We start from the raw sequence: 27,824 nt of genomic DNA, 5'->3' as shown, positions 1-27,824 counted from the left end.
CTGCACAGCAAAAGAAACAATCATTAGAGTAAACTGGCAACCAACAGAATGGGAAAAAATTTTTGCAATCTACCCATCAGACAAAGGGCTAATATCCAGAATCTACAAAGAACTAAAGCAGATTTACAGGAAAAAAACCCATTAAAAAGTGAGTGAAGGATATGAACAGACACTTTTCAAAAGAAGACATTCATGAGGCCAACAAACAGATGAAAAAAGGCTCATCATCACTGGTCATTAGAGAAATGCAAATCAAAACCACATTGAGATACCATCTTACACCAGTTAGAATGGTGATCATTAAAAAATTAGGAGACAACAGATGCTGGACAGGATGTGGAGAAAAAGCAACACTTTTATACTGTTGGTGGAAGTGTAAATTAGTTCAACCATTGTGGAAGACAGTGTGGCGATTCCTCAAGGATCTAGAAATTCCATTTGACCCAGCAATCCCATTACTGGTTATATACCCAAAGGATTGTAAATCGTTCTATCATAAAGACACATGCACACGTATGTTCACTGCGGCATTGTTTACAATAGCAAAGACCTGGAACCAACCCAAATGCCTATCGATGATAGACTGGACAAAAGAAATGTGGCACATATACATCATGGAATACTATGCAGCCATAAAAAACGATGAGTTCCTGTCCTTTGTAGAGACATGAATGAATCTAGAAACCATCATTCTCAGCAAATTGACACAAGAACAGAAAACCAAATATCGCATGTTTTCACTTATAGGTGGGTGATGCACAATGAGAACCCTTGGGCACAGGGAAGGGAACAACACTCACAGGGCTAGGTGCGGGGGCTGGAGAGAAGGGAAGGGGGAATAGCGGGGGTGAGTGTCGGGGAAGAGGAGGAGGGATAACACCAGGAGAAATGCCTGATGTAGGCAACGCGGCAGGGAATGGAGACAGCAAACCACTATGGCATGTATGTACCTATGCAACAATCCTGTAGGATGCGGGACATGCACATGTACCCCAGAGCCCACATACAATAAATAAATCCATTATAATTAAAGCAGAAGAAATTTTGCAATAAAAATCAATCAGCAAGCTAATTTAAAATTCACATGTAAATACAAATGTTCTAGAATATTTGAAACAATTTTAAAAGGAAAAATGAAGTTTGAAGACTTAGAGTACCTGACTTTAGTAAAGCTAGTAACTGAGTTCATATGCTCAGAAGAATGATAAATACTGCATATAGATTAATAGAATATGGAGTTCAGAAGGAGACCCACACATCTAAGGTCAACTGATTTTCACCCATTGTCTAATTTTGTTCTACTCATAGTTGGTCGTTTCACTAACACCATTGGCATAACCTGTGATATCAGAGCTTGTCAGAAATGCAGCATCACGGGCCTAACCCCAGAACAACAAAGTCAGAATCTGCATCGAAAATAAAAATCCCCAGGTGATTCAGATGCACATTAATGTTTGAGAAATCTTGAAATCCTTTTCTAAGTGGGAGTCCTAGGTTACTCAGAGATTGTCTTAAGATTCATAGTCTGTTCTACAGGGTATAAAGATCCCTGAAGTCTTTGCTCTCCAATGAGAGGATTTGATTCAGGAATATTTTTATTTCTAAGAATTTTAATGGCTTTTCCTGAATCTTTGTCTACTCGATGTTTTCAGGAATGTGCATCTATCTCTCTTTTCCTTTCAAACCATGGCAAGAACAGAGAAATATGTCAAAGTCCTACTTACCCTTTACATGCCATTAGAACTGCTACACCCATGTTTTCTGCTAATCAGGAGGGAATCGCTTTGTTACCTGCCTGCCTTAATCTGAGCTCTTTGTCCTTTGAAGCTATAATTTTTAGGTGTATAATTTTCAATAATTAATTGCTGTTTTTCCTTAAAATCTTTTTAAGTGTCCTCCAAGGGACCTTACCTAGTTCCTTTAGTAGACCAGCAAGTTTTACAGACTGCTTTTAAAACTACCTTCATTTTGAAAGCACAATTAAATCATTTGGATGTACCACAAACACTCTTTGATATAAAATTGCAAAGCAGTTTATTCAATCTGTGGTACTTTGGTTGTCATTTAGCAGCCCTTTACATAAAGAAAACATGCATCCTAAATTATAGGATGTAAAAATATTTTTAACAGTCAAGGTGTTATCTGCATGTCATATAACTGGAAGATAAAAAAATTTAAAAGTTTTATCTTTTTCTTTTGCTTTAAAGCAATATGAAAAGTAGAAAGAGTTGAGGAAACAACAAAATCAGAAATAAAATGCATTTAACTTTGATTAACATTAGATATAAAAACAGATGAGACTGTCAGTGCCCTCTATGTATATGAAAACACAATATTATTTATGTAACAGCTACATGAAAACAAGCTTAGAGAGCTCACTTTGAGGCCAGGTGCAGTGGCTTACACCTGTAATCATAGCACTTTGGGGAGCCAAGGCAGGTGGGTCACTCAAGTCCAGGAGTTTGAGACCCGCCTGGGTAACATAGCGAAACCCTGTCTCTAGAAAAAATAAAATAATTAGCAGGACACGGTGGCATGCACCTGTAGTCCCCACTACTTTAGAGGCTGAGGTGGGAGGATTGCTTGAGCCCAGGAGGTCAAAGCTGCAATGAGTCATGATCACGCCACTGCACTTCAGCCTGGGCAACAGAATGATACCCTGCCTCAAAAAGCAAACAAAACAGTGTAACAGCTGACTTTGGATGGATAAATTGGTTAATAATTAAAGATCTTTTATTCACACTGTTAAAAGAAAAACTGTAGACAAAGTTAACAGAGTTTCACTGAGCAAAGAACGATTCTTGAATGAAGAGTTTCAGAGACTCCAGCATTGCCATTGATGGAGAGGATTTATGGACTGAAAAAGGAAAGTGTGGCACAGAAACAGCTGGATCGGTTACAGCTCATGTTTGCCTTATTTGAACGTGGTTTGAACAACTGGCTGGCTGTGAGTGGTTTCAGTATGGCCTCTGTGACAGGCTGAGGCTCAGCTTTTTGTTACAAGAGTAAGTTACAGTCTGTTTACACATACAGTTAGGTTACAGTTCTCTATGTAAGGATAAACCTTTAGACTGAACTTACAAGGAGGGAGCTTTAGGCCAAGTTTAATTTAACAATACCTAGGTGAGAAATTATCTGGGATTTACCTCAGAATTGCCAATGCATTACCCATAGATGATCTTTTCATTCCAGAACATTATGTAAGGTCTTTACTAACTATATTTTCTTCATTTCTCAATGTGTATTTTTTTTTTTTTTTGAGATGAGGTTTGCTTTTGTTGCCCAGACTGGAGTGCAATGGCATGATACCAACTCACTGCAACCTCCACCTCCTGGGTTCAAGCGATTCTCCTGCCCCAGCCTCCCAAGTAGCTGGGATTATAGGCATCACCACCACGCCCAGCTAATTTTGTATTTTTTTAGTAGAGATGGGGTTTCTCCATGTTGGCCAGGCTGGTCTCGAACTCCCAACCTCAGGTGATCCGCCCACCTCAGCCTCCCAAAGTGCTGGGATTATAGGTGTGAGCCACCATGCCCAGCCAGTATGTATCAAAATGGCTCCCAATACATCGACATTACAATGATTTCTTTTAAAATATTTCAAATAACTTTTGCAAAAGATTCTTGTGTATACAAATAGAATGTTATATGCTTTCATAGGGATTATCAAATTCAAGAAAGAAACCGGTTAATTAAATTAACCTGGTCACATCAAGATTGTTTCTCCTCTTTTAGCTTAACATTTGACATGGCTCAAATATAATGAGCCCTTGTGCCAAAGCCTACGTTTAAGATGAATATATTTCTCATTTGAAACAGCAGTGTGATATCAAGTTTGCTGAAATAATAAAACCAAGTTTCTAAATGAAAACCAAATAATTAAGAAGTAGTGAGAAATGCTTCACAAACAGAAATGTAATAAAGACACATCAATGGCTCACTTCTGATCTCAGAAATACCGTATTCTGACCTTTTCTTGATTCTCTGATGTTCTTTCAAAATGCATTTTGCATTGACACAATTCAGTTCTCTTTTTAACCCATTAGTGTCGTTCCAGCTTTCGTACCTACCATTAGTCTTCTTTGTCTGTCTTTTACAGATTTCTACAATAGCTATAAATAAGCAGGGCTTGGAAAACAAAAAAAGAGATATAATTGGTTCAGCAACAAGCTTTTGTTCTTCTTTTTCTGGTGCTTATAGAGGATTTAGTTGGTTTTGTCATTTTCCCCCTGTGCTATAGACCATGATAACAAAACCTTTAAAGCTCAAATTCAGAAACTTGGCTGGAGAAACAAAGAATTGACGACTCTGAGCAATGCAATGTTAATTGGCATCTCAGAGATTCACTTTCCATCAGAAGGGCCATTGGTACTGATTCTTTCCAGAAAAAAAAATTCGTAAGTACATTAAAAGAGAGAGAGAGAGAGAGGATGCTAAGTGGTCTGATTTAATAGGGAAAAGCTCAAATCTTCTTTTCAGTATTAGTTCACAGCCAGATGATTCTTTGGGCTCTTATATGTTGAGAGAGAATTCTCCAAGCATTTCTCACATTTCTGTACATCTTGCAAACTGATGAACTGACAAGTTTAGTACTGGGCAATCTTTTTGAGATGTTTATATAGAGAACAGCCATGGGAGATAGACAACTGTCTTCCTCCAGAGCAGAAGGTAAGTGTGTTTACTGACAAGAATACTGGGATAAAGTTTAAGCAGGTTTCCTTGTGGCTCATTATAAAAGAATGGGGTTTCCCCAGTTTGAGGTATCTCAGCTGAGACAGAAACATATTGCCTACACAATATTCATCTATATCTGCTTGTATTGCCCTGTGGGATCTGGATACCATGAGGAACCAGTGGGAACATGAAACTTGTGCTGCTTGATCTAACCGGAGTAGCAAAGCCTTTTGACTCTGACCCAGGAGTCTAATATTTTCTACACTTTTCTATAAAGCTGTGGCAGACTACCTTGTCAACTTGCAAGCAGGTTAGAATCTGAGACCCTTCACACTTTTTGAATACCATACTCCAGCCATTTATAGACATCCGACGCACCAACTTTCCTCAAGGATCATAGATTTCTAAAATTTGTTCATGAGGAAGTATCGACCCAAACGTTTGGAGACACGATGTTGATTTATTCTTTAGTGGTTTATATTGTTTAATCCACATATTATAAGAGACTAAAAAGACATTTTTAATGGCAAGACAACTTTAGTTTTAATGAAGCAGTTGCAATATATTTATGGTTAATATATTTTGTACAGTGGTTCGGTCCTTTCGGGTTTCGGCTTAAGTCCTGGCTCCTAGCAAAAGAGACTTTAAGTGGCATAAAAATATATTCAGAAAGCCCCATTGGGAAGAGTGTCTGAGTAGGGTTTGTCACAGTTGTTAATAAATTCTTCCTGTTTATAAATAGACCAGGGAAAGTCAAAGAGGTGACTGACCATTAGTCGGACACTTGGCTGGCACAGGCATACAGATGCATCGGTTCTGTATGGCTGCGTTAGTTGTATGACAGGCATCAGTTGTTTGTTTCTGTCATTTCTTCTGATGGTTATGCACCTATACTACCTTCGTCTCTGTTATCACAGTGCATTTTTTTCTTATTCTTTGTAGGACAGTCAGAGTTAGGTACACACAATTTCAGGACCTCTTGCCACAACATTCCATCTAAACTCACAGCATGCTAAAACAAGGAGGTTATCAGAAAACTGGCAAAGAATCCTTGGTAGAATGAACAACCAATGACAACCAGAAGGGATTCTGTTCAAGGGTAATTAGTTAATAGTATTATGAAACTGAGGTTGTATATAGTAGATTCAAACTGATTAAAAGCGGCTAAATTATACCATTATTAGAATGAATGGGTGGATATTTAGAATAAGATACTAGTGGAACAAAATAAAAGATTCCTTTTATGTTCCAAACGGATGAATTACTTTCTAGTATTCATTGACTCCAAGAATATAATGATCTTAAACACAGAAATAACAAAGGGCACAAGCAACATGCTAGGCGAAGATAAATGTTATTCACAGCGTTCTTTCATAAAGTTATTATTAGCCCTATTTGCAAATTAAGGTTGGTACCTCACATAGATCTACTAATTGCAAGGAGCTAACAAGACGCAGACCGCAGGTTTAAAGCCAGGTTTCTCTGATGCCAAGGCCTCATTATTTTTTACCAATTGTAAGGATTTAAAGAGATGGTATGAAAAGTACTTAGCACAGTGTCAGACACATAATAAATAACTGACTGCTATTACTGTTGCTCACTTTAACAATTTAGAAAAATATCAGCTGTATTTAAGAGTCAGATTTTGCTTTAGCAAAGAAGTCCTGTTAATCAATACGTTGATATTTCAAATACTTACACCCATTCAGACATTGGAATGTCATGGTCCAGGTATTAACCAGTGACTAAAATCCTTAGAGAGCTTATAGTTCAGTTGGAGACAAGCAGGAATACAAGCAATTTCAAGGCCATGTTTTCAGAGACATTTTGGTGAGGTTAACACAATCAGTGTAGAAGGACAAAAAAACTCACCTACCTGGTTTAGGGAAGTTTAGTATCAAGGCAGTTTCCTCGGTGGTTTTATTTTAGTTAGACATACCTACTTGAGAAGAGTTGGTTGGTTCTTAGGTACAGCAGCTTGTTCTGCAGAAGTCTGTTTGCTGGGGCAGATCACTGTCTCTAGGACTTCTGCAGGAACAGCAACACCTAGAAAAACCAACAACATCAGTGCATGTTGGAATCCTGTTATCTGACACTCAAAGTTAGAATTAACTTCTGTAGCTGACTTAGGTTCTTCCTTAAACTAGTCTCCAGCAATGAATCACACATGATATTTTCTTCCCTGGGTTTGCTAACATTCAGGAATAAAAGAACAAACAACTATACTATTATTCCTAAATTGTACATCCAAAATGAACTTTAAAAAATATTTATAAGGAATATATTATTTGTACAACCAAATTTGAAGAGAAGTAATTTATGAGTTCAAAAACTTGCTGAATCCTTTAGGACTAAGTAAACACACTCTAAGTAAGATATTTATTATGCTCTGAAGGCACATCTCAAACTCCCTTGAGCTTCTCTACCTGCAATACCTGCATTCAGTCCGGAGCCAACTTAAAGGTAGAACAAATCCCCCAGAGACCAGTGAATTTGAAGAGAATGCTAATTATCTTGGGGAAGGAAAGGTTCTAAAGCCACATTTTATCCTCTCTGCTTTCCTCCAATCTCTCCTAAAAGAGGGATTTGAAAATGAGCACTGCCCTATCCTTTGTCTACTTTGTGAACTGGAACAACTGCAAGAATTTGCTAAGGGTTGAAATAGCAAGAAACAGAAAGGATAAGCAGACCGTTAAGCCCTTTATTGGTACAAAAGTCACTCTGGGAAGCCCCATCCTTTATCCGTGAAGTGTACCATAGCAAGTATAGGAAATAAACACACACATGTAAGACTGAATCTGAGCCACTGTGGAAATGCAACACCAGGCCCATCTTTCCACAAACAAGTACCCAATTCTGTAAACACGGCACAATCCTGGAGCTGGGGCTGACATTTACTTTGCTTTTGAGGATACCCGAAACTTCTACAAACAAAGAGATAAACAAAGAGCATAGGCCCACAAATGTTCACATTGTTAACAGGAAATTGCAGCCTCAGAAATGATTTTCTTATAACTCTAGGATATCAACAAATGAAGGTTACTAGAAGTAGCAAAACTGAATACCTAGATGATGTTACTGAAGCGACCAACCGCAAATTAAGAGGCTAAAAGCCATTTCATACATCTGATTGTTTTCCTCTTAAAAAAGGAAACAAAATCAACATGTGTTCCATCTGTGTACAGGCAGCAAACACCATAAATGTCTGATCATTTGGCCTGATATTCTGGGCTGAAGCCCTGGCTCTTGTGAGCACAGAAGCTGCAGCCGACTCTGTACATTTAGACAGAGGGGATGAATTGCGCCCAAATCAGCATGCACCCATCACTGCCAATGATTTATGTCCCTGAATGTTTAACTCTTCAAAACAGGTTGACTAGACGAATATTTGTGTTTACCTTGGAGGTTTACACCACAGGATTCCTGAAGGGAAATGGGACAGTGGAAATGAAAACTGATTAATTCTGATGTGAGGGGCATCCTATGCAATGGAAATTAAATCTTGGAGCCTTGGGGACTGCTAGTTTCTTTAGCTCTTGAATAAAATTGGAGGTTGCAGAGGCTTTTGTGAGAAGTACAGTCTGGCTTCTATAGGAAAAAAGGTTAAATGTTTTATTTTTCCTCAACAGTTATTCTTTGAATAATCTTAGATTTTTCACAGAAATTTTCTTGAAAAGCTTTCACTTCCTTGATAAGTATGGAAATGTGCTCTTTTAAAAAGTAAAATGTTCTCTGCATGCTTGTCTATATAAGAGAAACATACCTTTTCAGGGAAGAACAACGTAAGCTCTCTTTGTATGAAGGAAGGGACCTACCATTGTGGAAAACGCATTATGTGTCCTAGGCACATACTGATGCAATAGAATATAGCAGCCTGACAAATTAAAGCGACCATGCTATTAGAACAAGTCTGCCTGTTATTATATTTACTATTACCATCATTAGGCGTGAACATAGTGGTAGTACTAGCATTTGGGCACATGGTGTCTCAGGCCCTATAGAACAGGCATATTATATAAATTATTTCTTATCCTTACAATAACCCTAATATATGTTGTTATTCTCATTTGACAGATGGGTTACAGAGTTTAAGCAAGAGTTTTATATCTTTTTTAAAAGTTCAACTTGAGGAATTAAGCTTCACAGACAGAAAGCAAAGCCAGGAAGAAGGGGAGTTGCAAAAATTGCAATAAGGCTGTCTCCCAAGATGGTGTAGCGGTGATACATCTGTAAATCTTAAGCCTATAAACTAAAGAATGCAAGCATTGAAATTGTATTTTTTATAAAACGGAGTTAATTTTTATTAAAATATGGAAAAATACTATATTTTTCTGGTACCAAATCCCCGTCCATTGGCCAGAGTTTCATCTAAGAGCTGGGGAAGAGGCGTCTACACTGAAAAGGACTAACAGGGAGGGGAGTGGCCTGGGCATTGATGGATAATTCATGCAGGTTGGCATTAATAAGCATGCCCATTCTCTGTGGACTTGGACCGTTAGGAACACAGGTAAATGCTTTAACCTAGTGGTCTGTGCAGCCAGGGTCTGTTGGCTGTTTGTGCTTTTTTGTTCTCTCTTGAGTGAAGAGAGAACATCCTCCTTCTGTTCTCATGTTGCAGAGGCTCTCTGATCTGCTTCCATGGCTCCCCTTAGACATTTTTTCTAGGTTCCATTGTGAGAATGATTCTAGACTCTCTACTGATCTGGTAGTTGTGCTAACTAGTCATGATTTAGGACAAACTAGTAGATTAATGAGTACACAGCTGGCCTGGTCCTATACTCTGTGAACCCTATGAAGAGATGTATTAAGCAAGATGAGTGCAAGACACCATCTCATGTTAAGAATGGCTCCCAGCACTTTGGGAGGCTGAGGCGGGTGGATCACGAGGTCAAGAGATCGAACCATCCTGGTCAACATGGTGAAACCCCATCACTACTAATACAAAAAATTAGCTGGGCATGGTGGTGTGTGCCTGTAATCCCAGCTACTCAGGAGGCTGAGGCAGGAGAATTGCCTGAACCCAGGAGGCGGAGGTTGCGGTGAGCCGAGATCACCCCATTGCACTCCAGCCTGGGTAACGAGCGAAACTCCATCTCAAAAAAAAAAAAAAAAGAATGGCATGCTATCATCTGCTCCCCTCCACTCCCAGCCCCCCAAAGAAATATCTGCTCTGGTGAGAGATTTTAACCAGAAATTAATATAGAATTAAATGAGAGGAAGATTGAACACATGGCTCCTCATACTAGCTCATTATAGAAAATGAAGAAAGGGCATAAAGAGGCATTGAGGCTAAACTACTTTGTGGAATAATGGAACGTTTGAGGTCAAAGTCAAGACCAAATACTGTACCTACTACCTCTTAGCTGTTTTGCTTATGAAAAGTTTCTAAACCTTTTGATACTTCAGTGTACTCATTTGCAAAGGGGCATCATAACACCTTCATTACAAGAAAATTAAAAAGTATGGGTAACACTTGTATTGAGCTTTCATATGTTAGGTACTCTTTGAAGGGCTTTATGCATAATAACTCATTTAATTCTTACCCCAACCACCTTAATAGATGTTATTAGTCCTGCATCACAGTAACCACAGTAGAAAGATGATAGTAAATAAATTGTTCAAGGTCACATGACTAAAAAGTGGCAGAGCCCGAATTTTTCCCCTGAGAATTTTGTGCTGCAGTTCACATTTTTAATCATTCTACTCCATTACCAAGACTTCACCACTAACAAGCAGTATAACTCATTGTCAAAATCAGGATCCTTCTGAGTAGAGATGATACTATAATAATAACACTGAGACAAGATGTACAGAGATTGCTCCCCCGGGAAACCAAAACATAAGAGCACCCTAATGATAACATGAACTTCAATACTGCACATAGGCCCTGATTTCCAAAACAAAAAAGAAGTAACCTAACATGACCGAAGAAATAATCTGCAGTTGCATTTGTTTCACTGTATCCTACAGATCGTGTGGTTTTCATCAAGAAAGTAATAGAAACAAAATTAAGTCACATCTTGGTATATACTTATGGCCAACTACTATATCACATTTTTCTTCCACTTTCAACCTGCCATCACTGTCTCCCACCCTGTTCTCTTTTACCAAAGACCTTCTGTAGAGAACATCTTTCTCAATATCTTTGCAGATGACACCACTAGTCTACCCGTAAGAGATCAATCCAGGTCTTCACTGAAAGACACTGGTGAGGCCTCACTGCCAAGTCTTTCCCATTGAAGATTCCCCTTTATTTCTCCCCTAAAGAATTATTTATCATCCAACTGGAAGGCCCTCCCTCTCAGTAATCAGAGTTTTGTGGCAGATGGGACAAATAAGGCTGCACAGTGAGAGGCTGAATGGTGCTTTTTGGTTCTCATTGTTGTATTGCTATTTTCCAGGCATAGCTCACATTTATTTAAGCTACAATGTAACACTGATGACTCACAATCTGTCTGGCATTCAAAATAAATCAACCAACATCAATCAATGCATATGTATTGAACACCTGTTTCAAGTGTACAGAGTCTGACCTTCCTTTTAACACAGCAAATTATTCTCCATTGTACTGATGAAGGGTTTGCTTTTTCTTCCAAGGTCCACTTATTCTGTCCTTGCCCTCACTGAACCCTCAGTTAGGTTGCCTTGACTTCCTGCCCAGATCACTGAGGGCATTTCAATTTTGATCCAGGCTTTCTGGATGTCAGCCACTCACCCATATCTTTAAGCAAATTAAACAATGTAATGAAACTTTTTCTTACTGATTCTCTACCTCGCCCAGTAACCATTGACAATCCTAAGTCCAGAAATAGAGGGCCTAGGGCAATGTTTTCAACATAGTAGGTGCATCTGTTAAATATTGCTCCAAAATTATCTTAAAACATAGCTGCTTGAAATAATATGTATTGTATCACACAATCTCTATGGGTCAAAACTTTGTGAGCAGCTTAGTTGGTAGGTCTGTCTCAGGATTGCTCATGAAGTTGCTGTCAAGATGTCTGCTAGGGCTTCAGAATTCTGGACACTCAACAGGCACTGAAGAGTCCACTTGCAAGATGGCTCATGTGGCTGTTAGCTGAAGGCTTCAGTTCCCCTTATTTGAACTTCTTTATAGGGTTGCTTAAGTGTCCTCAGGACATGGAAGTTCACTTTCCCTCAAGAAAGTGATCTAATAGAGAACACCAGAAGGAAGACACAGTGCTATTTTATGGCCTTGCCACATACTGTAACTTCTACTGTATTCTATTCACTAGACAAAATCACTGAGTTCATTCAGCCCACATTCAAGGGAGAGAGGAACTAGGTTATACCTTTAGTAATGAAGGAAGTCAAAGAATTTGTGAACATACTTCAAAAAAGTAGGTATATTAGTTCTTCAGAGAAACACAACTACACACACACACACACATTCTAGATATACATTCTAGAAAGAACTTAGAATCTAGAAAAAGATTTATTGTAAGGAATTGGCTCATGTGATTATGGAGTCTGGCAAGTCCAAAACCTGCAGAGCTGATGTCCCAGTTCAAGTCAGAAGATGAGAACTGCTACAGAAATAGGAAAAGTCAATGTCTTACATTAAAGGCCCTCAAAAGGCAGAATTCCCTCACTAAAAGGAGGGTCAACCTTTTGCTCTATCAGGCCTTTCACTGACTAAATGAGGCTCACTTGTATTAAGGAGGGTATCTGCTTTATTCAAGTTCAAGAATTTTAATGTTACTCTTATCCAAAAACATCCTCACAGAAACACCCAGAGTGATATTTGAGACCACCTGTGACCCTATGACCCAGTCAACTTGACAGATAAAACTAACCATCATAGTCAGCATCCAAAAAGTTTATCAATAATGACATATTTGGCTGGGCGTGGTGGCTCTCACACCTGTAATCCCAACACTTTGGGAGGCTTGAGGTTGGAGGATCACTTGAACCCAAGAGTTTGAGACCCTATCTCTAAAATAAATAAAATAAAAATGTAAGCCAATATAGTCCCAGCTACTCTGGGAGTGGAAGTGGGAGGATCACTTGAGCCCAGGAGGTCAAAGCTGCCACACTCCAGCCTGAATGACAGAATGAGACACTGTCTTAATAAATAGGCTTTCTGAGAGGAGCAGAAGAGTAACTGGGACATCATGGTTATTTTACTATCAGCCAAATGGGCATCTAGCTCTGGTGTCCAAGAGGGTCTCAGGAAAAAAATTGGAGTTTAGATTTGGGAGGAGGAGTATTGTGATTTATCCTGAACTGCTTACACTCACACCTTTAAATTTGGTCTAAAATACATTGTTTCCAAAGTTAAACTCTCCTCAGTTTTCTGTGTTGTAGAAAAAGAATTAGAAAAAAAAAAGAGAAAAATGCCAGAGCAAAAAGGTTTTTTGGAACGGTACTTGGCAAAGCGAATGGGAACATAATTTAGAATGTCTGACTACATTACTTTTTATAATTAGAACATTTCATGATTAGAAATGGTTGATTATAAAACTTCAGCCAGCCTGTCAGCCAGACACCTTCTAAAGCTCTAAAAAGAATAATTTATAATATAAAACAAAGTATCACCTCAACAATAAAGTAACGTAAAATAATACTACCATGTTCCAAATGAGAAAAGAACAGTAGTTCCTGAAAAGTCAGGCTAAAATCAATACACTCAGCTCCTATTGTGTACTACAGACATGGAATCACACTCCACACTGCCTTTTCTTACTTCTTCCAGCTCAGACTCACTAAATTACATGATGTCACTGCAAGTCTTCCAAAGTGCCAAAGGCTACCCATCACCTGAATGACAAAGTTTTAATTCCTGATCCAGCATGTTAGATGCTTTGAAATATACCATAATTCTGTGCCTTTGCATATTTCAATTCAATTCCAACAAATTTGACAAGTATTATCTGAGAATTAGTAAATTTTTTGTTGGGAAGATCATAACAGAGATATGATCTTGAGAAGCTTTCAGCTTAATAGAATACACTAACAGGTACACAAAAAGTGATATATACCACGACACATGCAATAATAGATATAATACAAGGGACAGAGAAAGGAATGATCAAGTTAGAGACTTTCCAGCATAGCAATCTTGTACTAGATGTTAAAAAGCAAACTGATTTTCTTACAAATAGACAAGTTAGCCAAATGAGAGGCAGGAAAGTCAAGTGGCAGGCAGGGGCAGGAAGATTGACCTCCAGGCACAGAAAATAGCCATCTAAAGCTTTGTAGGGAGATTACCAGTGGTTTCTCTCCCCAGCAGCATTAGAAGCAGTTTCAGAAGCATCGGTGGGAGACAAGGCTCCTTAGCTTCCTACTCTATGGCAGGAATGAGATGCCAGTACTAGCAAAGGCATTGGCAGCTCCCCTGAACACTGGCCCCTAACCTTCAGCGGAAGGCTAGCAGCAGCTCCTAATTTTGAATGACTACTTTTTTCTTTTGACCTTCTGAGAATATATAACTAATTTCCTATGTTGAATTCTCTCTGCTTGAAATGTCTAGAATAACTTATGTTATCTTGATTAAATATTGACTAATACAAGCTCCTAGCACAGTGTTAGTCCAAAATAATGAAAGATTTTATAGATGAAAGAATGACTAGATTAACAGATAAATGACAAATTAATGAGGCTGTACTTATTCTAAAATTAAGGCCAGATTTGGCAAAGAAGTCAGAAATTTACGATGACATCATAAGGTTGAAGAACAACTTCATTGAAAAATGGAAAATTTCCTAACATTCTTAACTAAGACATGGAATGACAAGAGCTTTATTTTAAGCATATTAAGCTCCACAGGGAATTTTCTAATCCTACATCATCATTCTCCAACAAATAAGAGGGAAGAAATTAGTAATTAGTTTGAATTCAGGTATTATAAATGACAAAGTATACCCTGTCTATTTTATGTCAAAAATATAAGTGCCAGTGGAGAGTTTCTACATTTTTATTTTCTTTCTTTTTGTTTCTGTTTTTCAGAGGAGGTCTTGCTCTGCTGCCCAGGCTGGAGTGCAGCGGTGCAATCATAGTTCATTGCAGCCTCGACAACCCAATCTAAGCAATCCTCCCACCTCACCCTTTCAAGTAGCTAGGACTACATGTGTGTGCCACCACACCCAGCTAATTTTTTAATTGTTTTTAGAAATGAGGTTTCCTTATGTTGCCCGGGGTGGTCCGAAACTCCAGGGTTCAAGCAATCTGCCTGTCTCACCCTCCCAAACTGCTGGGATTATAGGCATGAGCCTGGCCTATACTTTTCTTCATAAACTTCCTAATCTGAGGATTTGCTTTAGCTCTATTTTCCTATAGCCTTTGGAGGTCAAATCAGAGTTATCTGCAAACAGTTTTCATTTTGAATGAGATCATAAAGTTTGAAATGTACAGAAAACCGTGTATTGACTATATACAGCATTTGGGTCCATTAGAGCTAAAGCAAATAGACTTTTCTTTTGCTAGGGGACAATTTTGTCCGTAAGCTTCAGCAAGCAAAGATCAGACAGGGGAATTAGAAGGACAGTTTGTTTTCTTAGGGAGATCAATGAATATGACAGGTTAATAGACGGTGTACAGCTGGTGTCAGGTTCAGAAGAAGTAAAGACAAGAGACAAAGGAGAAGGCAAAATGAGCATTTATAGAACCAGAGTCCAGTTCTGTGTGGAAAATCAGAATGCCCTAGGGAAGACAAGAGTGAGTGGTTATCTTTCCTGGATAAGCAGAGCAATCCAAACATCTTAGACATTTAGACAGCCCCCTAGGAACCTAGCCACTTCCCCTCAAAGCCACAGGGACTTCTCTGAACAGCAGTCTGTGCAGCAAAAACATAAGCCATGGTTTCTGGATTAGTCTCCTGAAGTGACATGCTACCCCAGGGAAGATAGGAAGTAGCTCACAGCTAGTGAAGGTCACGAGTAGGGGGATTTTTTTTTTCTCTGGCTATTACCACATATGGGACATAGTAGAGCTGAGCAGGACAAAAAAAAAAATCATAGAAATCAAACACACCTGTGTCAAAATTCAGTCTCTACCATATATTAACCAGTTAAGCAATTCAGCTTTTAGAAACCTGTTTCCATAGCTGTCAAATGAGAATGAGACCTACATTGACTGATCATTGAAGGCTTTAAGTGAGATGATGATGATATGACGTTGATAATGATAAAACCAAACATTTGTGTAAAATTTACTATTAGACACTGTTCTAAGTGTTTTGCATATGTCAAATTATTTGAGAAATATAATGCTTATAAAGTGCCTGTATAATAATGGGCACACTGAGAATGCCCAATAAATGGTAGTTGTCTTGCTGGTATAGGTTGGTGGAGATAGTAGTAGTGCCATTATCATTTCTTCCCTTTGAGATCCATCCAGTAAGGCTATTAGTGTATTACACTGCGTATGCCTTCTCAGGTTTGTGCCTGAAGAGATGCTAACTGAAGAACTATAAATAATATGATGCAAATATATTTAAGGGAGATACTTGAAATGAAATTTCACATTAACTGGGTGCTGAATATATATAAGAAGAGTCAGGGTCACACTACATATGAAAATATTACAAACCCATAGAACGTAAGATATAAGCAGATAAGTATCCATATCAGAGAACATATATTATGATCATTTTATACATAATTTTAAAAATCATGTATAAAATAGCTACAAAAATAACAGACTAGTGGCAAATGCATAGGCATTGGAATCAGACTCTTCACCTGGCAAGTTACCTAACATGTCTTAAGTTTCATGTTCTTGTCTGCTAAATGGGGATATTATCACCTGCCTTACAGAATTGGATCTGTTAAATGAAGTAAAGTATATGAAATGCATATTGTACTAGTCTCTTCAAAGTAGTCACTCAATAAATGTTAGCCCTTTCTACCACTTAAAAGCTATAATTTCTTCAATATTAATAGCTGGATAAAATGTGTCCTACTCTTTGGATTTAAAATATTAATTTGTAGACCCCTCATGGTACCAAATAAGATCAACTTCGTAGCTCTTGTGGGGTAAGGTACAAGAAATATTGGGACTTTTATTATGTGAATAATCATTAAAATTTGACAAATCATAATAAAACCGGTAAGAATCTATAATCAGCCTTCTTTATCAATTCTTTAGAGTACAGAATGTTTTTAAATGGTGATCTTTAATAGACTTGATGGAAAGATGGAAACATAAAAATTAAAAAAACTAGACCACAATACAATGCTTTGAGAATAATCTTTAGGAATGAATTAACTGCCTCAGGAAATCAAGGAAAGAGAAAACTGTAGAAGAGGACATTTTATATAGGTAATAAAATATGTCACTTTGTCACATACATAAGCAAAACTTTGTAATACGCACAAACTATGGAAAATCAACTGCTATAAAAATAAAATTACAAATAACTAATAAAATTCATGGATGTATTCCATCAATATTTCATTGAATAATGGCATTATGTCTTTATTAATCAAAAAGAATTTCAAATCACTGTTGAAAATTCAGTAGCTGGTGCTTTGGGAAGGGATGGTGTACATTGTTTCAAAACATGCAGTGTAAAGTGCTGTATTAGGAGACTTTGATTCAGCCTCCAGGCATCACCCAGTTTCATCTGAAGCCATTTGCTTGTATCTACACCAGTCATTGCAGATAGAGCACCAGAGTGAAAGCAGAAAGGCTGCCTGTAGGGTGTCGTCTACAATAGTAACAGAAGAGCTTTTCTAAGATTTTGCTCTAGTTATTAAGAAGCAGTTTGCTGTGCAACACAGGAACCAACCTACTGTTTGCTTTTCTCTGCTCTCAACTCTCTTGATTAGTCATGCTTCAGAGCTGTAGGATATCGTCCCAGGTGAAACAGGTATGTTTCAAGCCAGTCTCTTCCCAACTTCCTATGCTTTCTAAGTTGCCTGATTTGAAATTGTTCAGAGTGATACAGGTGTCTACATCCACCCACTGATTTTATAAGAAAAAACTTTTATTCCATCGAAGAACAAACTGTCTCCCATTTTTCTAATGTGTTTGCAATAAATCATTTTAAAGAGCAAATGCTTTCTCTAGATCTTTTCATGTAGCAATAACCACAGTAAATATAATTTTATATTATTTGCATCTTGAGTAAAGAGAAGAGAGAATGTTTGAACCCACCTTTAGCTATTTATACCTCATAAGTCTAGCTATAAAGTAGAAATACCCTTATAATTCCCTTCACTGTTTCCCACATGAGCTATTTATTAAGCTGTTTCTATGTGCTCAGACTGCCAAGCACTAAATGATTGAAACAATTAAAATCCATCCCATTTCCCAAATACCTACAAAAAAGTAAATGAAAACATGTAGAAACTGTAAGAAAATAATTAAGTTATTTCAATCATAAATCAAACAGCCAGCACATTTATTGATCATATATGAGGCAACATGATATATTTATGAGAAGGAAACCTAGCACAATTTATCTCTCTCTCACAAAACCCTCCATAGACGCAGACTCTCCTCCTCCTCCTCTTCCTCCTCTCTCTCTCTCTCTCTCTCTCTCACACACACACACACACACACACACACACAAATTTGAGGTCAAAGAAACAGATTCAAATCCAGGCTCTGCCAATATACTAGCTGCAAAATAGAACAATTTATTGAATCTCTCTCAGCTTTAATTATCTCATTTACAAAATGAAGATAGTAATACCATGAGATATTATATAAAAATATATCAAAGATAAAATATATATGATATCCCATGCCTGCCCTTAACAATTGTTCAGAGAATACTAGTTTCTTTCTCCATGTGCAGAGCTTTGCCATGGTTTGGGGAAGGATGTGTGACATCCTAAATGGAATTACAAAGTATAATCTGTTATATTTTGACCCTCAAAGAACTTACACTTCAGTAGAGCATAAAAGATGTTTATTCATGGAAATGGAACTTATAATATTTTAGTAAGCAGAGGCATATAGTAAGATTCCCACAGAATCTTAAGGCAGATTTGACGTATGAAATTAAACTAGTGAAATTAAACTCCTAATTGATGAGAAGTACCATATATTGAGGAGACCCATACTAACAAGTATCCACAAATGCCAGTCTCTTGAGGCTTGAGGAAATCCAAGTTCAATTAAGCATGCAGGGCATAATTTGCAGTTGTAATGAGATAGATGTCCAGGAAGCCCTGAGTAGTAGACGTTGTTCTGGTCAGTCAATTCAACAGGCATGGCACTTAACCTTAATTTTCTTTGCTCTAATACAAGCTCACAAACAGTATTTTGATCATAACATGACTTCTCATGTAGGTTTTTATCCCAGGGAGAGGATTTACCAATCCATGGAAACAAACATTTCTTTCTGTTTGGAAGCTCTGTTTTTCTTTTAATTTTTTCCCTGTAAATTAATGAACACCAATTTTCCATGAGTTTGATTAACCATAACTATTCTCCTTGAACCCAGCCATCTTTGGGTACAAAAGCAAAACAGAATGAGGCTCTGCGCAACCAAGCTGTGACCACCAAATCCTGCTTCATATAAAGTGGCATGCTCTTTCTACTTTCAACAAATACTAGGCAGTATGGTTAATATTTCAGATTACCGCCACAAAATTAAAATAAAAACCAAAAAAACAGAATAGGAAGATACATACTTTTTTAATGTTTCAATCATTGAAAATGTAAAATAGCAGGTAAAACCTCAAATACCACAGCAATGGTTCTCTGCTATGGTTATACAGAAGAACTACTTGCTTTTTTGGTTTTGTATGCACACACACACATATACCACAGTGACATCCTAAAGGACCCATAAATTTAAATCTTTGTGAGCAAGACCCAGTATTAAGATATAGGTTCCTATACTTAAAAATTCTCCAAGTGACTCTAGTGTAGGTAAGGTTTGTGAATTCATAAATGTAAGCAATTAATATAAATGAGTAAAGCAGGCTAGACAAGAATTATAGGTAACTGGAGACTGTAAACCCAACTCGAAAAGGTAGTCCATACTTCTCTAAAGTTCACTGTTCCGATGTAGAATCATAGACTCACTGTGAATGGATCATTGGCATGTTTAAGATGGAAGGAGACATAGACACAAAAATCCCTTCAAAAAATCAACAAATCCAAGAGCCAGCTTTCTGAAAAGATCAACAAAATAGATAGACCAGTAGCCAGACTAATACAAAAGAAAAGAGAGAAGAATCAAATAGATGCAATAAAAAATGATAAAGGGGACATTACCACCAATTCCACAGAAATACAAACTACCATCAGAGATTATTAAAAACAACTCTTTGTACACAAACCAGTAAATCTGGAAGAAATGGATAAATTCCTGGACACTTGCACCCTCCCAGACTAAACCAGGAAGAAGTTGAAACCCTGAATAGACCAATAACAAGGTCTGAAGTTGAGGCAGCAATTAATAGCCTACCAACTTAAAAAAGCCCAGGTCCAGATGGGTTTACAGCTGAATTCTACCAGATGTACAACGAGGAGCTGGTACCATTCCTTATGAAACAATTCCAAACAATACAAAAAGAGGGAATACTCCCCAACTTATTTTATGAGAACAACATCATCCTAATACCAAAACTGGGCAGAGACACAACTAAAAAAGAAAACTTCAGGCCAATATCCATGATGAACATTGACACAAAAATCTTCAATAAAATACTGGCAAACAGAATGCAATAGCAAATCAAAAAGCTTACTCATCATGATTGAGTAGGCTTCATCCTGGGGATGCAAGGCTGATTCAACATATGCAAATCTATAAGTATAATCCATCACATAAACAGAACCAAAGACAAAAACCACATGATTATCTCAATAGATGCAGAGAAGGCCTTCAAAAAATTCAACAGCTTTTATGTTGAAAAACCCTCAATAAACTAGGTATCAATGGAACATATCACAAAATAATACAAGCTATTTATGACAAACCCACAGCCAATATCATACTGAATGGGCAAAAACTGGAAGCATTCCCTTTGAAATCTGGCACAAGACAAGGATACCCTCTCTCACCACTCCTATTCATTATAGTATTGGAAGTTCTAGCCAAAGCAATCAGTCAAGAAAAAGAAATAAAGGGTATTCAATTAGGAAAAGAGGAAACCAAATTGTCTCTATTTGCAGATGATATGATTACATATTTAGAAGATCCCATCGTGTCAGCCCAAAATCTCCTGAAACAGATAAGCAAATTCAGCAGTCTCAGGATACAAACTCAATGTGCAGAAATCACAAGCATTTCTGTACACCAATAACAGACAAACAGAGAGCCAAATCAAAAGTGAACTCCCATTCACAATTGCTACAAAGAGAATAAAAAACCTAGGAATACAACTAACAAAGGAGGTAAAGGACCTCTTTAAGGAGAACTACAAACCACTGCTCAATGAAATAAGAGAACACAAACAGATGGAAAAACATTCCATGCTCATGGTTGGGAAGAATCAACATCGTGAAAATAGCCATACTGCCCAAAGTAATTTACAGATTCAATACTATCCCCATCAAGCTTCCAATGAACTTCTTCACAGAACTGGAAAAAAACACTTCAAACTTCATATAGACCCAAAAGAGAGCCCACATAGCTAAAACAATCCTAAGCAAAAAGAACAAAGTTGGAGGTATCATGCTGCCTGACTTTAAACTATACTACAAGGCCACGGTAATCAAAACAGCATGGTACTGGTACCAAAACAGAGACATAGACCAATGGAACAGAACAGAGGCCTCAGAAGCAACACCATCCATCTACAATCATCTGATCTTTGATAAACCTGAGAAAAACAAGCAATGGGGAAAGGATTCCCTGTTTCATAAATGGTGTTGGGAAAACTGGCAAGCCATGTGCAGAAAGCAGAAACTGGACCCCTTCCTGACACCTTATACAAAAATTAACTCCAGATGGATTAAAGACCTAAACATAAGACATAACACCATTAAAACCCTAGAAGAAAACCTAGGCAAAACCATTCAGGACATAGGCATAGTCAAGGACTTCATGGCTAAAATACCGAAAGCAATGGCAACAAAAGCCAAAATAGACAACTGGGATCTAATTAAACTCCAGAGCTTCTGTACAGCAAAGGAAACAATCATTAGAGTGAACCGGCAACCAACAGAATGGGAAAAAATTTTTACAATCTACCCATCTGACAAAGGGCTAATATCCAGAATCTACAAAGAACTAAAACAGATTTACAGGGAAAAAAACAAAAAAGCCTATTCAAAAGTGGGCAAAAGGTATGAACAGACACTTTACAAAAGAAGACATCTATGAAGCCAACAAACATGAAAAACGCTCATCATCACTGGTCATTAGAGAAATGCAAATCAAAACCACATTAAGATACCATCTCACACCAGTTAGAATGGCAATCATTAAAAAATCTGGAGACAACAGATGCTGGAGAGGATGTGGAGAAATAGGAACACTTTTACACTGTTGGTGGGAGTGCAAATTAGTGCAACCATTGTGGAAGACAGTGTGGCAATTCATCAAGGACCTAAAAATAGAAATTCCATTTGACCCAGCAATTCCATCACTGGGTATATACCCAAAGAATTATAAATTATTCTATTATAAAGACACATGCACACGTATGTTCATTGCAGCACTGTTTACAATAGCAAAGACCTGGAACCAACCCAAATGTCCATCAACAATAGACTGGATAAAGAAAATGTGTCACATATACACCATGGAATACTATGCAGCCATAAAAACAATGAGTTCATGTCCTTCATAGGGGCATGGATAAATCTGAAAATCATCGTTCTCAGAAAACTGACACAAGAACAGAAAATCAAACACAGCATGGTATCATTCATAGGCGGGTGTTGAACAATTAGAACACGTGGACACAGGGAGGGGAGCATCACACACTATGGTCAGTTGGGAGGGACTAGGGGAGGGGCAGCGGTGCGTGGGGAGGGTGGGGAGGGATAAAGTGGGGAGAAATACCAGATATAGGTGATGGGGGGAGGAAGGCAACAAACCATCTTGCCATGTGTGTACCTATGCAACAATCTGCATGATCTGCACATGTACCCCAGAACCTAAAGTACAATTAAAAAAAAATCCAGATAGAAAAAGAAAATTCAGAAATCTGGAATTTTTTACAGTTTTCCCGGTTTTTAACCGGGATTACTGTATTTAACTGGGATTACTGGGATTTGTTGACAACAAATTCAAAATTTTGAGTGTTATTTTGTAAGTCTCACAAAACATATCTTCAGGCTACAAGTTTGTGTCCTCTGATGATAGAGTAAGAAAGGCTATGTGACATGCAAAGCCAACACAGAGTTCAATAAACAGGAAAAAATTAACACCATGATTCGATTATTTGATATCCTACAGATAAAAACAACCAATATAATGTATTGTTTTTCCTACTGATATTATCTTGACTTTACTCAAGAGTATGAGTGTTTTGAAGACAGAAACTAGATTTCATTTCTTTATGTCGGCTTTACTTCCCTAGCTGTAAACACATCCTTGAGCACTTATAAGTCCTTTAGCATGTGATTATTGTGATGTACGAAATGCTTTAGATGTAGACTAAGCCAGTCTTCTTTTTCATATTTATTCAGAAAAACAGTATGTGGTGAATTGAGCAAGTATCCAGGGAATGTAATTAGTGGTCAAAACCAGTCTATTAATTGTGATGTCTATTTCTCCTTCTGTCTCTTCTCCTTCCCTCTCATTCTCTTTCTCTTATTTTTTTTTTTTTTTTTTTTTTTTTTGAGACGGAGTTTCGCTCGTTACCCAGGCTGGAGTGCAATGGCGCGATCTCGGCTCACCGCAACCTCCGCCTCCTGGGTTCAGGCAATTCTCCTACCTCAGCCTCCTGAGTAGCTGGGATTACAGGCACGCGCCACCATGCCCAGCTAATTTTTTGTATTAGTAGAGACGGGGTTTCACCATGTTGACCAGAATGGTCTCGATCTCTTGACCTCGTGATCCACCCGCCTCGGCCTCCCAAAGTGCTGGGATTACAGGCTTGAGTCACCGCGCCCGGCCTCATTCTCTTTCTCTAAAACTGGAATCTATCTCGTCTTGGAAATGGCACGTTCTATATAAAAATAACCTAAGGAAACTGATGGGACTCACTTTTCTTAAGACTAACAATAAACAATCATAGAAAGGTTAAAGTATCGACTGTGAAAGATTTAAATTACACTGATATTGATTGGGATAATGACAATTTCATTATAAAATATAAAAAAGTTATGTCCCCATGCCACATTGTTTTCTTTTTCTAAGAGTTTCTTTGGCCAGTCTTTATGAAAAGACAAGGTTTAAAAACAAATAAACTTTTTTTGTTATTTTTTCTCCTGGAATTTTTCCTAAAAATTCAGCCAAGTATGATAAATCAGATTGAAGCTTGGGAGCATCTCAAATCTAGTTATCAACTTACTATTTGATTTGAAATGCTCAAGAGAGTACACTGCTTATGAAGAGAAACAATGCAAACATTTTTGACTACGGAAGAAAGGCTTTAAAAGAATGCAAATTGCCCTGAGAAATGTTGATTGGAATTCTATAAGGTATGAGAAATCTACTGCACACAGAAGAAACTGAGTATTTAGGAGACAATAGGAAAGGCTAGCATGGAAATTCAACTGAGACAAGTAGTAATCATAGTACTGAATTTAGAATGAAAGAGTTGAATATGAAATAAAATATAAAATGTTCACTAAAAGACTGTTAAAGGCAGTGCTTGTAGTTGAGGGGCCTTAAAAAAAAATCCCATTGTCCATGACAGTTTATTTTAAAATACCGAAAACATCACTTACTTTCAATTTGCAATAAGGTACATAATTTATTATATTGTGGTGTTGGAGACTATAAGTACATAGCCTCTGATTAAACACTTCTTTTGTGGAATTTATTTGCTCATGAGAAATATAGAAAACTTGGATCTTTAAAAAGATGATACTTTATTAAGACATTTTTCATTAACAACCCTCATTATGAGAAAAACATATTTAACTTGGTTAATTTGATTATTTGTAATAATTAGATGGAGTTGGAATAATTTTGCTATATAGGGATTCAGTTATATTGGCATTTGTTAGAAGGGACTTCTGTGAGACATATGAAATCAGAGGGTTATAATACAAACATAATTACATAGTTGTATATGACAAAACACACAGAAGAACATAAAACATTTTAATATATGAGGGCTCATAGCCTGCCTTCCCTCTTTAGTCCTTGCTTGCTTTTAAATCTCATTATATTCTGTTCCTTTGTGTTTTTGTATCCCTTTAATCACATTAAGCATAAGTATTTTATAATATCTTTCATATTTTCCCTCCAAGTTCTTGCTAGGTAACTTCTGGCTCTTGCAGTGAATCATTTCCTCCTATAGTTTGCAATTTTTACCAGGGATTATTTTAACTGTGGGAGTTCTGGGTAGCCTGGGGTATATAAGATTCCCTATGGAGTGGTGATGTGTTTGCTTCTACAGAAAAATCCATAGGTTTTATCAGTATGGGACTAATTTTTACAATTAATTTCTTGGCCTGAAGATTTTCACACCATGCCAAAAATATAAATTTGGTCACATAATCCAAACACGGTACAACTTGTGGCTTTGATTACTTATGGGAGACTCACCCCACCTCCAGAGCTTCATGCAGAGTGTACAGAATGTCACTGATCAAGCAGTGCTTTCAGGGTCCTGCTTTATGGCTGAGTCTCAATGCAAGCTCCCCGCTTTCTACAAGCGAAGGCTCCTATCTCCTGTCCCAATATGGATACAAGAACCTTAGTCCTTGGCCTTAGGTTGTACGACGAGCAGTGCTGGACCCCAGTTTGCTGTTAACGTCAGCATGGATGCTTACTGCTCTGGCTTTAATCTCTGATGTGGACATTTATATTTTCCTTTTTTCTTTTTTCTTGAGACAGAGTCTCACTCTGTTGCCCAAGTTGGAGTGCAGTGGCACGATCTCGGCTCACTGCAACCTCCGCCTCCCGGGTTTGGTTCAAGCGACTCTCCTGCCTCAGCCTTCCGAGTAGCTGGGACTACAGGCGCCTGCTACCACGCCCAACTACTTTTTGTATTTGTAGTTGAGATAGGGTTTCACCATCTTGGCCAGGATGGTCTTGAACTCCTGACCTCGTGATTCACCCGCCTCAGCCTCCTAAAGTGCTGAGATTACAGGAGTGAGCCACTGGGCCAGACCCATTTTTTTTTTTTTAAAGCTCAGTGTTCCCATATTTAAGTTTTGTTGTATTTCATTTTGTTTCTATGGACTTAGATGTTTTATTTCTAATAGGAAGAGGTCAATGTTATATTAGTTTTCTGTGTTGCTAAAATCAGAAGTCTTCTCCCCACTCACTCATAGTGGGGGAGGACAGAGTTTCTACACACACACACACACACACACACACTCAGAAATAAAGGCGTCAAGAAGGAAAAAAACTTCCTGAAAAATTTTTATATTTCAAGCTCTTTAAAATTATAGAAAAACATGAGTATGAGGTGGGATGCATTGGCTCACGTCTGTAATTCCAGCACTTTGGGAGGCTGAGGCTGGCAGATCACTTGAGGTCAGGAGTTCAAGACCAGCCTGGCCAACATTGTAAAACCCTGTCTCTACTAAAAATTAAAAAAATAATAAAAATAAAAATAAAAAAGAGACAAAAGTTAGCAGAATGTGGTGGCTGGTGCACACCTGTAATCTCAGCTACTCAGGAGGCTGAGACAGGAGACTGGCTTGCACCTGGGAGGCAGGTGGTGGATGTTTCAGTGAGTAGAGATCCTACCACTGCACTCCAGCCTGGACAACAGAATAAGACTCCATTTCAAAAAAAAAAAAAAAAAAAAAGTAAGAGAAAATCTTATCTAGAGAAGACTTATTTAAAAGAAAGTAGTACCAGCCATATATCTAACAAGTTTTTCTCCCACCAGGACGGTGGAAGCACACGGGTGCTACTGGAATGCAGCAAATGTGAATTATTGATATAACTTAGACCAAGATTTGAATGACAATGGGACAGTTTCATCAGTGTTACCAAGCACCTGTTCCATATCTCTTAAGCCAACAGAGACCAAAATGTCAAAATGAACTGGGGTGTTGTAGTGGTAGCAAAGGGATATGGGGTAGTGAAGAACTATAGGGCAGTAGATTCGGATTCAGTTCTTTCCTTTATAGAAGCTTTTAGGGAGTAGCAGCTCCAAGTAACCACCAGCAAATACACCCAAGAAGCTTCCACCCATGCCGGTGCTATACAAAGATAATAGCAACAAGTCAAAGAGTCAGGCAGTTAAGAAAGCCAGATTCTGATATCAGAGATGAATGACACAGCAGGAAGCGGTGAGCCATAAGGAGTGCCTCCACAAAGCAAATCCATTCTGACAGCTTATTTGCAATAGTGAACAATTCCTGAAGTTCGAATCCAGCCTCTGGGTTAGAATGCCTAGGGTGGAAAATGCCTGATCCTTGGACACAGCCATAACTTACCTCAACAACACATATTCTACCGCTTTCACAAGAACACCATCAAATTATAGGCACCCAAAAAGTATATCAGCAGGGGTTTTGTCATATGCAGGATAGGAAGTCTCTTTGCCTTATTTTGACTGAAAGAGAAAAGAGCTTCTATCCAGCCTTTTTTTCTCACTAAAAATTAACTATATTGCTTCTAGTAATCATGTTTGTGTGTAGCTCTTGCTGTATGTAGAAATAAGTTAACATGTTCATATCAAAGTTTAAAGTCAGAGATACTTTGTGTAGCGTACTATCAAATACTTGTACTTGGAGAGACGAAATTCAGGTGCAAAAATTGATATGGCTTAGTCAAATTTGTACTGCCAGCCAGTAGCACAGCAAATATGGCAGAGACGATATGAGAGTCAAGTGTTTTCACCCTCAATTCAGTAGTCCTTCCAGAAGGGCAACAGTGTTATACAGATTTACCCTACTGGAAAGAGAGTTGAATTAATCATAATCCTCAACTATTGGCACGCTGTCATCCTTAGTCCATATAGGGCTCTAAGTAAAATTTTTTTTTTTCATTTTTTCCCTTATCCTTGACCCCTACTCAATTTCCCCTATTCCACAGAGGAATCCATTCAAATGTGACCAATATATGACTTTGGATATGTAAATTTCCTTTGCACGTTGTATGTCTGTTTATAAGTGTGCATGAATGTGTTTTTAATTTACCTAAA

The 27,824-nt window shown here is 37.8% G+C and overlaps 1 long non-coding RNA gene across 4 annotated transcripts in view; it reads right to left on the bottom strand.

The window, feature by feature from the left end:
- The window catches only part of LOC105726671 (uncharacterized), a 424,028-nt gene that overhangs the window by 161,908 nt on the left and 234,296 nt on the right, over positions 1-27,824 (bottom strand). For 3 of the 4 annotated variants that reach the window (XR_001109608.3, XR_010341626.1, XR_010341627.1), the window contains one exon: positions 6,614-6,720. This is a non-coding gene — a long non-coding RNA (uncharacterized LOC105726671). Of the gene's footprint in view, positions 1-6,550; positions 6,721-27,824 lie in introns of all 4 variants that reach the window. The other variant, XR_010341625.1, reaches the window with a different exon arrangement.

This window comes from Aotus nancymaae, unplaced genomic scaffold (genome assembly GCF_030222135.1).
Source record: "Aotus nancymaae isolate 86718 unplaced genomic scaffold, 86718_ANA_hifiasm-v0.15.2.pri h1tg000009l, whole genome shotgun sequence".
Taxonomy (NCBI): Eukaryota; Metazoa; Chordata; class Mammalia; order Primates; family Aotidae; genus Aotus; species Aotus nancymaae.
Note: the sequence above shows the minus strand (reverse complement) of the source record. Positions and strands in the feature narration are given on the sequence as shown.